The sequence below is a fragment of the Schistocerca cancellata genome, chromosome 5 (genome assembly GCF_023864275.1).
Source record: "Schistocerca cancellata isolate TAMUIC-IGC-003103 chromosome 5, iqSchCanc2.1, whole genome shotgun sequence".
NCBI lineage: Eukaryota > Metazoa > Arthropoda > Insecta > Orthoptera > Acrididae > Schistocerca > Schistocerca cancellata.
This window is the reverse complement of record NC_064630.1, coordinates 339927884-339940408: the sequence shown is the minus strand read 5'-3', so window position 1 is coordinate 339940408 and position 12525 is coordinate 339927884. Positions and strand designations below refer to the sequence as shown.

The following is a 12525-nucleotide window of genomic DNA, read 5'->3' as shown; positions in this document are numbered from 1 at the left end:
ACATAGCAGTGTCACCCATCATACCCCACAGCCGAAAACTTGACTTTATCGGTCATATCCATCCCTAACGACGACGAAAGAAAAGTAATCTAAAAAATTCAAACAACACAAAACATACAACACTACATAAACGTACAAATAACCAAAAATTAAACGATTAACTCACTGCAAAATATGCCACAAAACTTCACTAATCACCAGAACAACAGCCGACAACGCCAACAACTCAAATGAACCCAATACAACACACAAACCAAACCAGAGAGCACCACCTAACCACAACCATACGCCACCTACAAACACATTACAAGCGCACACTAAACCAACAACAAAACAGTACCCACAACCTACAAACACGCCACCAGAGAGCACCACCGACAGCACAACAAGACATCTACAAACACACGACACTCGCTAACTGAACTTCACGCCATCGTGACATCACACACCACAACAGACATCACAGGCCAAAGCCGAGGGGTGGTATCGGACGCTTCTGGTGACCCATTGATTTAAACTGATTAATAGCTCTTCATTAATATTTCTATAACTTATGCTCAACATTTTAAGACTGTAGTTGTAGGGGTTTGATAGTTTACAAAACAGTGAATTCTACAGCATTATCAGAATTACAAAACTAAAATTAAACCTAAACCTGGAATCAAACGCTCAAACTCCAGTATTTTAATGCAAAACTATACTCACTGAAGCAACTGTGCAGCACATGTACACAATACCTGATACTCTTACATATTATTACTGTGTTGTCAAATTTCCTTTCTTCTACATCCATTTCCTACCAAAAATGCACAATTTTGGTTCACACTGGCTGTGCATTAAAATAATGTGGCACTTCCAGATTAGAAAACCTATAGGTATTAAATACCTTTAGGTTTTCTAATTTGAACTGGAGTTTTGTTTTATGAAAAAAAGTGTGTGAATAATCATTTAATGACATCTGTACTACAATCTTTAATTTGCATCCAAATTCTCCAGTCTTGTTACACTCCAACTATCACATTACACCCTAACCTTGACCTATAATTGGCCTACACATCAACACAATCAAAAAATTTATTGCACACCAAAATATTGACTGCAGTGACACTAATGTGAGCCGTAGCGTATCACAAGGCTAGGCAATGAATAAAGATTCTAATAAGATCATTTAATTTTTTAATTATGTTGGTAGAATGGGAAAACATTTCTGAAACTGCTTAAAGCGTGTAGCAGTTCTCACCAAACCCTACAGTTTATGACAGATCAGTACTGATTCCGGCAAGTTCATTCATTCACTGTTCCCTAGAACCTATTAAGAAGAAGACCCTTCAGGTACGTAGACCATGCCGCAATACACATTATCATAAGATAAGGATATAATAGAATATCTATACTGCATTTACAATGAACTATCACTGTACTGCTTAACACTGCACACACTACTGCCATGTAAGTTTAATTCAGTAATTTAAATTAGTATAGTTACTTTTTGAAGAAAATATTTTCTTACACTTGCAAACATTGAGTCCTATTTGTAGTACACTACTACTATGATATAAATTATTAATTTTCTGTAAGTCAGCACAATGTCAATGAAATTATATTAATGTCTTGTAAATCGCAGTTCAGCTGAAGCTGTTAACAACAAACTTAATTCAGTAAATACACTGACAAGTAAGACTTCGAAGGTCATTGAAGGTTTTTCCAATTTGTTTACCTACTTGATACCTAAATATTCTTACAACTCACTTCTGAATAAACATTCAACTTTTCCTACAATACCCAAGTAAAGTCAAAACAACAAAATGAAAATATGCAAAATAAGCTAACACACTTGTTCCTATATCAGCACAATCAGATCAAAACACAATGAAACAATTGTTGTTCTTGATTAACTTGTCTGTTTGTAGACTACTTTCTGTCAACTTTTTATCAAACTCAATGGTTTCGTCCTCCCAAGGAATTTCACACATTTTGCGAATCATCATTAAATCTTTACTTTTTGTACCAACACCCCATTTGTTACTTTGTAACAGTAAAGTCTTTGAAAGTTGATTCATATGCTTGCCAGCACTTCGTCCTAACAGTCGCGATTAGTTATTTTCTGTAAGATATATTTATTAGAAGTGCATACCAATGTTTCATTCTGATAGTGTATTACTTCCGTAAAAATTACACTTCCAATTTACTGTAATGTGCTCACCTATTCTGACAATTTCCTGACAAATGATAAGGATAGTAAGTATTGTACTCTATGGTTTTATTTTCATTTGTTATTCTTTCTGACATGTTCCACACACACGCCCTATGGAGCGAAAACTGAATCCAACCTAGTCAAACATAAGGTTTAGAACCCTCGTAACGTCACTGGATCAAATTACGTAGTCTAAAAACAAAGCTAAGCCCCGTTTCATTGTCACACTGGGACATTCAGGAAAAAATTCAATGCAGCAGTTTCGGGGAGAAGTTTTAGAATAACAAGCACGAAAACAAATCTTGCTAGACTACTTACCTTAAACCGTGTTTTTCATTTCTCCTCAATGCGACTGCATGTAAAAACCAAGAACACTATTAAATGACTTGGCTATACAGTACAATTCCCACAAAAAGAGACATTTTAATTTCTTATCTACAGAAATTATTCTGTACTAGGAAATAGTGGCAGGTAAAAAGCATTGCACCACCTTCCCCAGTGACAACATTCATAAACGCAAAAATATTTGTGCAATTTTCGTTTTCAAACTGACGAAAAAAAAAAAAAAACCGACAGCTTCCTCCATCTGTCGCCGTTAGATTGGTAATGGAATTCTGTTACAACGTATCAACATTAGGCCTACTGAAAACAGCACAGACGACCATCTGAAAACATCAGGGTCTTCTTTTACCTACAATGTAACATCAATGGAAATTTGTAGTCTTAACTAAAAACTTAACAACAAAACATACACCAATACATGCATCCTTTTATTAATGACAGCACGAATACATCTACACTATCAGGCTAAAGTACATTTTTGTCGAGCCTCCCGGCCGAAATGGCGACAATTACAAGCATGTTGCGCACAGAACGATCAAATATCAGTCATACACCCACGATAAGTACAGAAATCTGCAACAATTTCTACAAATGCATATGTAAAAGGATATTCCATATTCCCTACAATTTGAATTAAAAAAAATCATCTCACCCACAAAGCGACTCTTTCTGCTCCAATCCTTCCGACTCCCTCAGCTAAACGCACCGCGCTGAAACCTGACGTACAAAGACATTACTATTCCCGCCACGCTTGAATTTCGTTGGTACAAAGAGTCCAAGGAAGAAATTTAGTTGGTATCAACCACGGCCGCCTGAATTCCGGCGGCCGTGTATCAACACCTGTGCTCTCAGCGTGCTGTCGGCGCTAAATTGCGTAACCCTCATCAGTTAATGTTTCATCATATTCTGTTTGTATTACGTTACAGCAGTTTTCAGAATGACGTTAGATGAAATGTTCCTGAAGAATTAATGTGGTAGTACATGTTTTTACCTCTGTAGCTGGAAAAAAACTGGATCAAAACGAAACATAAATGTTATGTGTTAATAAATACCTCATCGAAACGCAATGAAGTTAAGCTATTATTAATAACACAATACCTGCTGATAATATCTTCCATGATTGCTTGAAGTTCTACATGATTGATAAATAGCTGGCATACGTCCTCCTGCAACACACTCGCTCTCATTATAATTTCGAAAACTGAATAAATGGTGGAAGTCTTTCAAAATTTAAGTATTGATTTCCATAATAAGCAAGGCGCTCTGATTCTAAGCTGAAAAGAAAGCTGTACGCAAAGTGCCCTCGAGCCTTTAATGAATTATTTCAACAATTAAAAGAATAAGAATATACTATTGTCTTTTCAGACTCAGTAAAAGTAGCTCCAGGAGAATCCAAAGTACTTATACCAAACTCTGATTAATTCTCATAACTAGAGAGAGCATTAATCAAATGTTGAAGTTAAAAAGACCACAGAATTTAACAAACACTTTAAGAGTAGGACTGACATTAGAACTATTACTTGGACTTTCCTAAACCATGCAACCCATTACAATGATATTGTTGTAAAGTTAAAGTGTTGAAGTTAAAAAGACCACAGAATTTAACAAACACTTTTAAGAGTAGGACTGACATTAGAACTATTACTTGGACTTTCCTAAAACACGCAACCCATTGCAATGATATTGTTGTAAAGAATGTACATCGATCCTCCACAGTCCGCCTTGTGGCATGGGTCGGAGGATATCTCGTATCATTACCAGCCATTTTCTTTCCTATTCCATTCGCAAAAAGAACAAGGGAAAAACGACCATCTATATGCCTCTGTATGAGCCCTAATTTCTTGCATCTTAACTTTGTGGTCCTTACAATGCAACATACGTTGGACCAAACGGAATCGTTCTGCGGTCAGCTTCAGATGCCAGTTCTCTAAATTTTCTCAATAGTATTCCTCCAAAACAGTGTCGCCTTCCCTCTAGGGATTCCCATTTGAGTTGCCAAAGCATTTTCGTAACAACTGTGTGTTTCGGGAATGAGAATTCCACTCTGCAGCCGAGTGTGCGCTGATATTAAACTTCCTGCCAGATTAAAACTGTGTGCCGTACCAAGACTCGAACTCGGGACCTTTGCCTTTTGCGGGCAAGTGCTCTACCAATGGAACTACCCAAGCACGACTCACGCCCCGTCCTCACAGCTTTACTTCTGCCAGTACCTCGTCTGCTACCTTCCAAAGCTTTACAGAAGCTCTCCTGCGAACCTTGCAGGACTAGCACTTCTGAAAGAGAGGATACTGCACAGACTAGGCTTAGCCACAGTCTAAGGGATGTTTCCAGAATGAGAATTCCACTCTGCAGTGGAGTGTGCACTGATATGGAACTTCCTGGCAGATTGAAACTGTGTGCCGGACTGAGACTCGAACTCGGTACTTTGCCTTTTGCGGGCAAGTGCTCTACTAACTGAGCTACCCAAGCACGACTCACGCCCCATCGTCTCAGCTCAATTGGTATAGCCCTTGCCCGTGAAAGGCAAAGGTCCCGAGTTCGAGACTCGGTCCGGCACACAGTTTTAATCTGCCAGGAAGTTTCGTATCAGCGCACACTCCACTGTAGAACGGAATTCTCATTCTGGAAACATCCCCTAAGCTGTGGCGAAGCCAAGTCTCTGCAGTATCCTTTCTTTTAGGAGCGCTAGTCCTGCAAGGTTCACAGGAGAGCTACTGTAAAGTTTGGAAGGTAGGAGACGAGGTACTGGCAGAAGTAAAGCTTTGAGGATGGGGCGTGAGTCGTGCTTGGGTAGCTCAGTTGGTAGAGCGCTTGCCCGCAAAAGGCAAAGGTCCTGAGATCGAGTCTCGGTGTGGCACAAAGTTTTAATCTGCCAGGACGTTTCAACTGTGTGTTGTTCGAAACTACCAGCAACAAATTTAACAGCACACCTCTGAATTGCTTCGATGTCTTTCTTTATCCTGACTTGTACAGATCCTAGACACAGGCCCGGATCTGGGGGGAGGGGAGAAGGGGGCAACCCCGGCAATTTCAGGGGGTTCAAAGTTAATATTCTTGAAGGAAAATACCTCTTTTCACAAAACGCATCCAGTGCACGTTTGTCTGAACATTGTTCATATGATTTTGAAATACATCTCTGTCAGTTTTTCAACATTTTTGAACACATTCTAAGTTGATTTCTGGATAAATCATAAGTTGATTTCTGAATGTGTGTATAGTGTATGTGGCGTCTCTGCCAGAGAAATCCTGTTGCATTTAGAAATAAAAAACTTTTCCCCAGGCAACAGTGGCTGGAGCTATATGAACTGGGCCGAATAAACATGAATGATTGATTGGTAATCGCTGTTTGTTTATATGGTTAACTGGGTGTGCGACTGATAAGTGTTGTTATAATTATTAGCGAATCCCATATATTGAGACTGCCAGAGTGTAAATAAACCACTAATAGGAATAACAGGTAAGAAAGATTACATACTCTCTGCTTGGTGTATCCAAGGAAATGAAATTATGACAGAAAACTTTTGCCATATCGCTACACTACTAAGAGCCAGTTGTACAGTTCACAGTTAGCAGCCACTTACGTCTATTCTCGGAATAGCGCGAGAAACTCATTGTACAAACACGTAATAGTGCCTAACTGAAGAATAAAGGTGGGATAACTAAACTGGTGATTCTGGCAGGGTTAGCGAAGTTGACTAGAGAATAAGTTTTAACAATGTCAGGAATAGCTACAGAATTAAGATGACAAGATTTTTGTTAGTACAAGAAAGGAGAAGAAATGGGGACATCACACAAATTATATGGAAGAATATGACGATTCCAAATTAATATAAAAATTTCGTCCTACTACTACTTTTCAACCTTATACTTCAGAAACTGTGACATATCAATGGAATGTGAAACTAATTTCTAAAATGAAAGTTTTTGCTTGTAAGAGACCTAATAGTCATTTGATATTGGTACATTATGTCATGTTATTTATGTAAATGAGTTAGATAAAAATGATCATTCCTGTCAAAGCAGTCTCACTTATTTAGTGTGTATTGCAATTGCTGCAATATTAGAAAGACCTATTTCGTTTTATGTAACAGATAGTGACAAAATGACGTAATCAAATAGAGAAACCACACCAGTCTTGGGTGCTATTCGTATTAACAGCTTTTTCAACATTAGACAACGACGTTTTGGTTTTTCTTGTAGGAAAACGTTTGATGAACTTTGGTGAGGTAAGAGAGTCTTTGGTAGAAAGGAAAGTGCGCCGTGTAAAGCTGTAGCAAGATTAGAGAGAAAAAATGCTGGGACCTAAGGATTGAAGAAATGTATACTGTCTCTTTCCTGATTTAGTGTTTCCTATATTTAATTCTATGTCACACAAAAGAGAAAGTTATTAGGTAATAGGCTATAGAGAGCGCAAATTTTCGGAAGAGTTCTTATTCTCCCAGTCACAAATAATCCTACCCAGTATTAATTGTGAGTACCTTGTCAAACCAGCCAACTGGAAAAAGGAGATGCATCACAGGAGATTTTAATTTCCACTGTCCTGAAGAGAGGCTCAATGGCTTGCATTACATAATACACACATTTGAATTCCACAGAGTGAAATAAAGTGGCATGGGATACAAGAATACTGAGTGAACAGGTGTGGCACTGCACTTTAGCACGCATAAAACCAAATAACATGTCTTCTGTCTCCTCAAACATGTATGTTTCATATCTCAAATTCTTCAGGAAGATGTGCACTACAAAACGAACATATTTTTGAAAAACATATTTTTAAAAATGTTTGGCGTTCTGTCTCAAATGCTGGAGGGGGAGGAGGGCACCACTATCAAATTTTTCCAGCAGTTCGAATCGGAATTATCATAGATCTGGGGCTGCCCAAACACTCAAGCAGTACTCAAGAATAGGTTGCACTAGTGCCCTATATGCAGTCTTCTTTACATATGAACCATACTTTCCTAGAATTCTCCCATTCAACTAAAGTCGACCATTCGCCTCTCCTACCACAGTCCTCATACAGTCGTTCCATTTCATAATGCTTTGCAACATTACACCCAGATATTTAAATGGTTTGACTGTGTCAGACAGGACACTACTAATGCTGTATCTGAACGTGATGGGTTTGTTTTTCCTACTCATGTGCAGTAACTTAAATTTTTAGATATTTAGAGCTAGTTGCCGTTCATCACACCAACTAGAAATTTTGTCTAAGTCATCTTGTATCCTTGTACAGTCACTCAACTTTGACGCCTTATTATACACCACAGCGTCATCAGCAAACAACCACAGATTGCTGTCCTCTCTGTCTGCAACATCATTTATGTGTACAGAAAATAACAGCTCGCTTATCACGCTTCTTTGGGGCACTCTAGACGAAACCCTTGTCTCTGATGAACACTCATCATTGAGGAAAACATACTGGGTTCCATAACTTAAGAAGTCTTTGCGCCACTCACTTATTTGTGATCCTATTCCTTGAGTTCATATCTTATCTAACAGGCTGCAATGGTGTACTGTGTCAAACGCTTTCTGGAAATCTAAAATGCCCTTCATCCAGGGTACACATTATATCATGTGAGGAAAGGGCAAGCTGAGTTTCGCAGGAGCAATGCTTTCTAAAACCATGCTGATTCATGAACATAAGCTTCTTGGTCCCAAGAAAATGTATTATATTCTAACTGAGAATATGTTCAAGAATTCTGCAGCAAAATTATATTATAGATATTGGTCTGTAATTTTGTAGGTCTGTTCTTTTGCTCTTGTTATACACAGGAGTCACCTGGGTTTTTTTTCCAGTCACTAGGGACTTTGCACTGGGCAAGAGATTCGTTATAAATGCAAGCTAAGTGAGGGTCCATCACCATAGCGAACTCTTTGAAAAACCGAATTGGGATTTCATCCAGACCTGGTGACTTATTTGTTTTCTAATCCTTCAGTTGTTTTTCCATGCCAAGGATCCTTAGTACTATGCTGTGCAAGCAGGAGTCTGGCTGATAACCAAATGATGGTATGTTTCTATGATTCTCTTGCGTGAATGATTTCTTGAATTTGAAATTTCGAACTTTTGCTTTGATTTTCCTATCTTCAGCTGCCACACCAGATATTCAACAAGTGACTGGATGAAAGCCTTAGACCCACTTAGTGATTTTACATTGGACCATAATTGTTCGGGTTCTCTGACAGATCTTTTATGAAGTTATGATGGTGGTAGTAACTGCATGCTTCGTGTATAGAGCTTTTCACAGATGCACGAACCTCTACTAACTTTGATTGTCATCATTTGCACATTATCCTTTGAACTGAGAGTGCAACAGCCTCTGCTTCCTCAGCATTTTCCGCACTTCTTTATTAAACCACGGTGGGTCTTTTCCATCCTTAACCTTCTTACTAGGCACATAATTCTTCAGACTATGATTTATAGTCTGCTTAAACTTTGCACATAATTCCTCTAAATTCATTTTAAAGGAACTAAGTGATGTTAACTCACTGTCCAAGTGAGATGCTAACAACTGCCTATTGCTCCTTCTAGCAGAAATACTCTCCTACCCTTCCCCTCTAATTTATTAACTTTCATAACCACAGTTACTATAATGTCATAATTATCGCTAATCCTCATTTGTATAATGATGTTGTCGATATGGTCAAGGAAAAACTTTTTTAGTTTGTTTTCAAATTTCACTTTGCCATATGTCAGACATTTTATATCATTGGGTAAGTTATCATCGTGCAACCCTTTTTTTGCTAAAGATAACTTTAATGTGGAGTAGTGAAATTCATTTATCATTTTGATATTGAAATTTTGAATAGCATTGTACTGTTTGACCCTAGTGGATTATCTACAAGAAATTTCACAAGGGAATAAATATGCTGTGAAGCAGTTTTAAGAGTCCAAAATGTGAATTTTCCAGTTTAAATACTCACCCCTAAACGTTATGAAGTTTTCACCCTGTTTATTATTTTCTCACCATCTGTTACACTTATCATTATTGTAGTATCTCTAGAAGTGCAGAACTGAATATGTTGTGTCTTTTCGAAATTGAGAGCGAAACTGTTCACAGAAAACCAGTCAATGACACTTTCAAGAACATTGTTTCTATTTCTTCTGTTAATATATATATTATTGTGTTGATTAAAATAGTGTGACGTCTGCAAAAAGAACTAATACTGTTTGTTCTACATTAGGCAGAAAATCATTTACATATGTGAGGAACAATGATGGATGTAAGACTGAACCTTGGGGAACCTTCCTATGTGATTTCACCCCACTGATTACTTTGGCTGATTACATTGGTTTGGTTAGTAAGTACAACTTCATACATTCTTTTGGTGATATATGACATTATCCATTGTTTTACTATATAATCACTTTCAAAAAATTCAGTTCATCTAGAAGAATATTGTGATTAAAATAGTCAAATGCCTTTGAGAGATCACAGAAAATACCAATATGTGACACTTTGTTATTTAATGCTTGCAAAATTTAGTGGGTGAACGTGTAAATGACATTCTCAGTAGAGCAACTCTTCCGAAATTCAAACTGTGGCTGATCAGGTGGGATACTATTCTACAACAAATCATCATCTGAAACATTTTGGAAAATAGTGAGAATAGTGAAACAGATCATACACTTTCTTGTAGAGGAATTTAACAACAGCATTTCTCTCTGGAAAACCGCCTTGAGTTAGTGATACATAGTATGTTTCAGATGAGACAGGGAGGATCATTTCGAAAAAATGTTTTTTCGCTTGCATACTTTCATTCATTATGATCATATGGAATTCACAACACAGAAATATACTGTGAAGGTAATATCCGATGCCAATCATCAGAATTTTAAAAAAATAAGCATACTAATAAAATCTGTACATCAAAGAACCAGTTCAAAGTTGCAAATTATACTTTTTTGTTCACTCATTGACTAGTTTCAGACTGAGAACCATTTTCAAATCATGCCAGAAATGATGTTTCCAAATATGTGAAAACCATGTCAAAAATATGCAACAAATAGTTACAATGCATACAGATTAGAATCTGTATACACTGTAACTCATTGTTGCACATTTTTCCATGGTTTTCACATCTTCAGAAATATGAGACCAGTATATGTATGCGCTGTAACTGTTGGTTGTACATTTTTGACATTGTTTTCACATTTTTGGAAATACCATTTTTGAGTATGTTACAATGATTTGAAAATGGGTCTTGTCCCAAAACCAGTCACCAAGTGAATCAAATATCTGCTACTTTTGAGTGTTTTTTCGTTGTACTCATTAAAAGAATTGTTGACCCACAGCTATTTCAACATGCCAAAAGTTAGTAAATATTAATAAAAGCTTTCCAATAGATAAATTCTACTATGTAATTTGCTGTGAAGAACCAGTCGAAATTTCAAAACAAGAGTTCTGTTCATAGATATAACACTAAGAAGCAAAAATGCCCTGTACTATTCATAACTTAACCTTACTTTTGAACAGAAAGTAGCACAGATGCTGCTATGATAACATATACCCATTTTCCTTGTGAATTAATGTCCTGACAGATAATGGTAATCATTCTGGGAACAAATTGAAATCATTCCTGCTCGACAGCTGTTTCTTCTATATAAATGAATTTATGAACTGATAATGTATGTATGGCTTGATTACATTTACTGAATTTGAGTGTGGTTAAAGTTAAACTTAAAATCTAATTTCATTCATTTTTCAACTTGGAGCCATATTATCTCTGACACAAATAAAATGCCAGTACTTGCAAACATGCTGACATTCCACATCACTGAACTTTATCAAAATATGATCCTAAAAACTTGCAAATCGTTAAATTATGGTTAACTGATAATGTGAGATATCAGTTGAACCTATATGATAAGTTATTTGGGTGCCATTAACTACAACAGGTGAGTTAAATGTTGTTAGTGGATTCTTGCATAGTGAACTTCAGTCATCCAATGAAGTAACCAAACACTTCGGTTCAGTAGTATGCACCTCCACCCCTCTGTGCCCACCTTATACTTACCAGTTACATATGACATAATTTATTTATATCTTCTTATCTGACAGCTCTTTTTCACAAAAGGTCTCTCCAGTTATGCAGATTCATTAGAAGGTAGATTGTTGGCATCATGTGTTATGACTACTTGCTTCTCTTAATTGCTCAAAACTAGAAGATCAACAGCTCCAATAATAAAAGTTTTTTCTAATATTTTATTATGGAAGTTATTGTCAAAATGTCAAGTCCTGAATGAAAGGTGTTTCGACCTTTTCTTCGTGCAAATGTTCGAGTTCATACTACTAGCAACATTCTTTCATAGCTGGCTAGTAATTCTCTTTCATGGAGTGCAATTTTCATCCCAATAATCTTTATATGCAAGAATCACATTCAGTCTTTCTATTTCGGAAAGCAACTCAAATACATTGATCAGCTGTTTCACCTTTAGACATTTTTATTTATTTATTTATTCAGTAGTTCATGTGTAGAAAATTTCTGGTGTATATATATATATATATATATATATATATATATATATATATATATATATATATATATATATATATATATATATTCAGTAAATACACATTTTCAATTTTACTGAAAATTATGTGATTTGTATTGTAAAGAAAGCATTTATTGATGTGTTATTAGCAAATTTACTGACTGCTGAAGAATGCAAAGTATACAGAATGTTCCTATAAGGACATGTTGCACAATTAACATGAATGGTGATACAAGTAGCAGACCTGGAAGAAGTCGAAATAAGACCTAATAGCTTGTGCACCCACTACTCTGAAAATTGTAGTAACTAAAATAAAATGACTCTAAACTCTGTGGAACTGGTGTTCAATTGGAAGGCTGGAGGAAGCAAAATGAATGAAACTTCATTATCTGAAAAGCTCCCAAGAGCAAGATAAATGAGAATAATATTTAACATACACTGAAAAGCCAAAACATTATGACCACTGCCCACCGTGACGTTGAATGACACCTGGTGC

The 12525-nt window shown here is 36.6% G+C and overlaps 1 protein-coding gene across 23 annotated transcripts in view; it reads right to left on the bottom strand.

Moving 5' to 3' along the window:
- The window catches only part of LOC126188933 (ATP-dependent RNA helicase vasa), a 135417-nt gene that overhangs the window by 56082 nt on the left and 66810 nt on the right, over positions 1–12525 (bottom strand). Inside the window, exon 1 of one of the 23 annotated variants that reach the window (XM_049930654.1) lies at positions 3189–3317. The exons of 21 other annotated variants lie outside the window; for them this stretch is intronic. The gene's annotated coding sequence lies outside the window, so the exon portion shown is untranslated. Of the gene's footprint in view, positions 1–2512; positions 2538–3188; positions 3318–12525 lie in introns of those variants that run through there. One more of the 23 variants, XM_049930667.1, reaches the window with a different exon arrangement.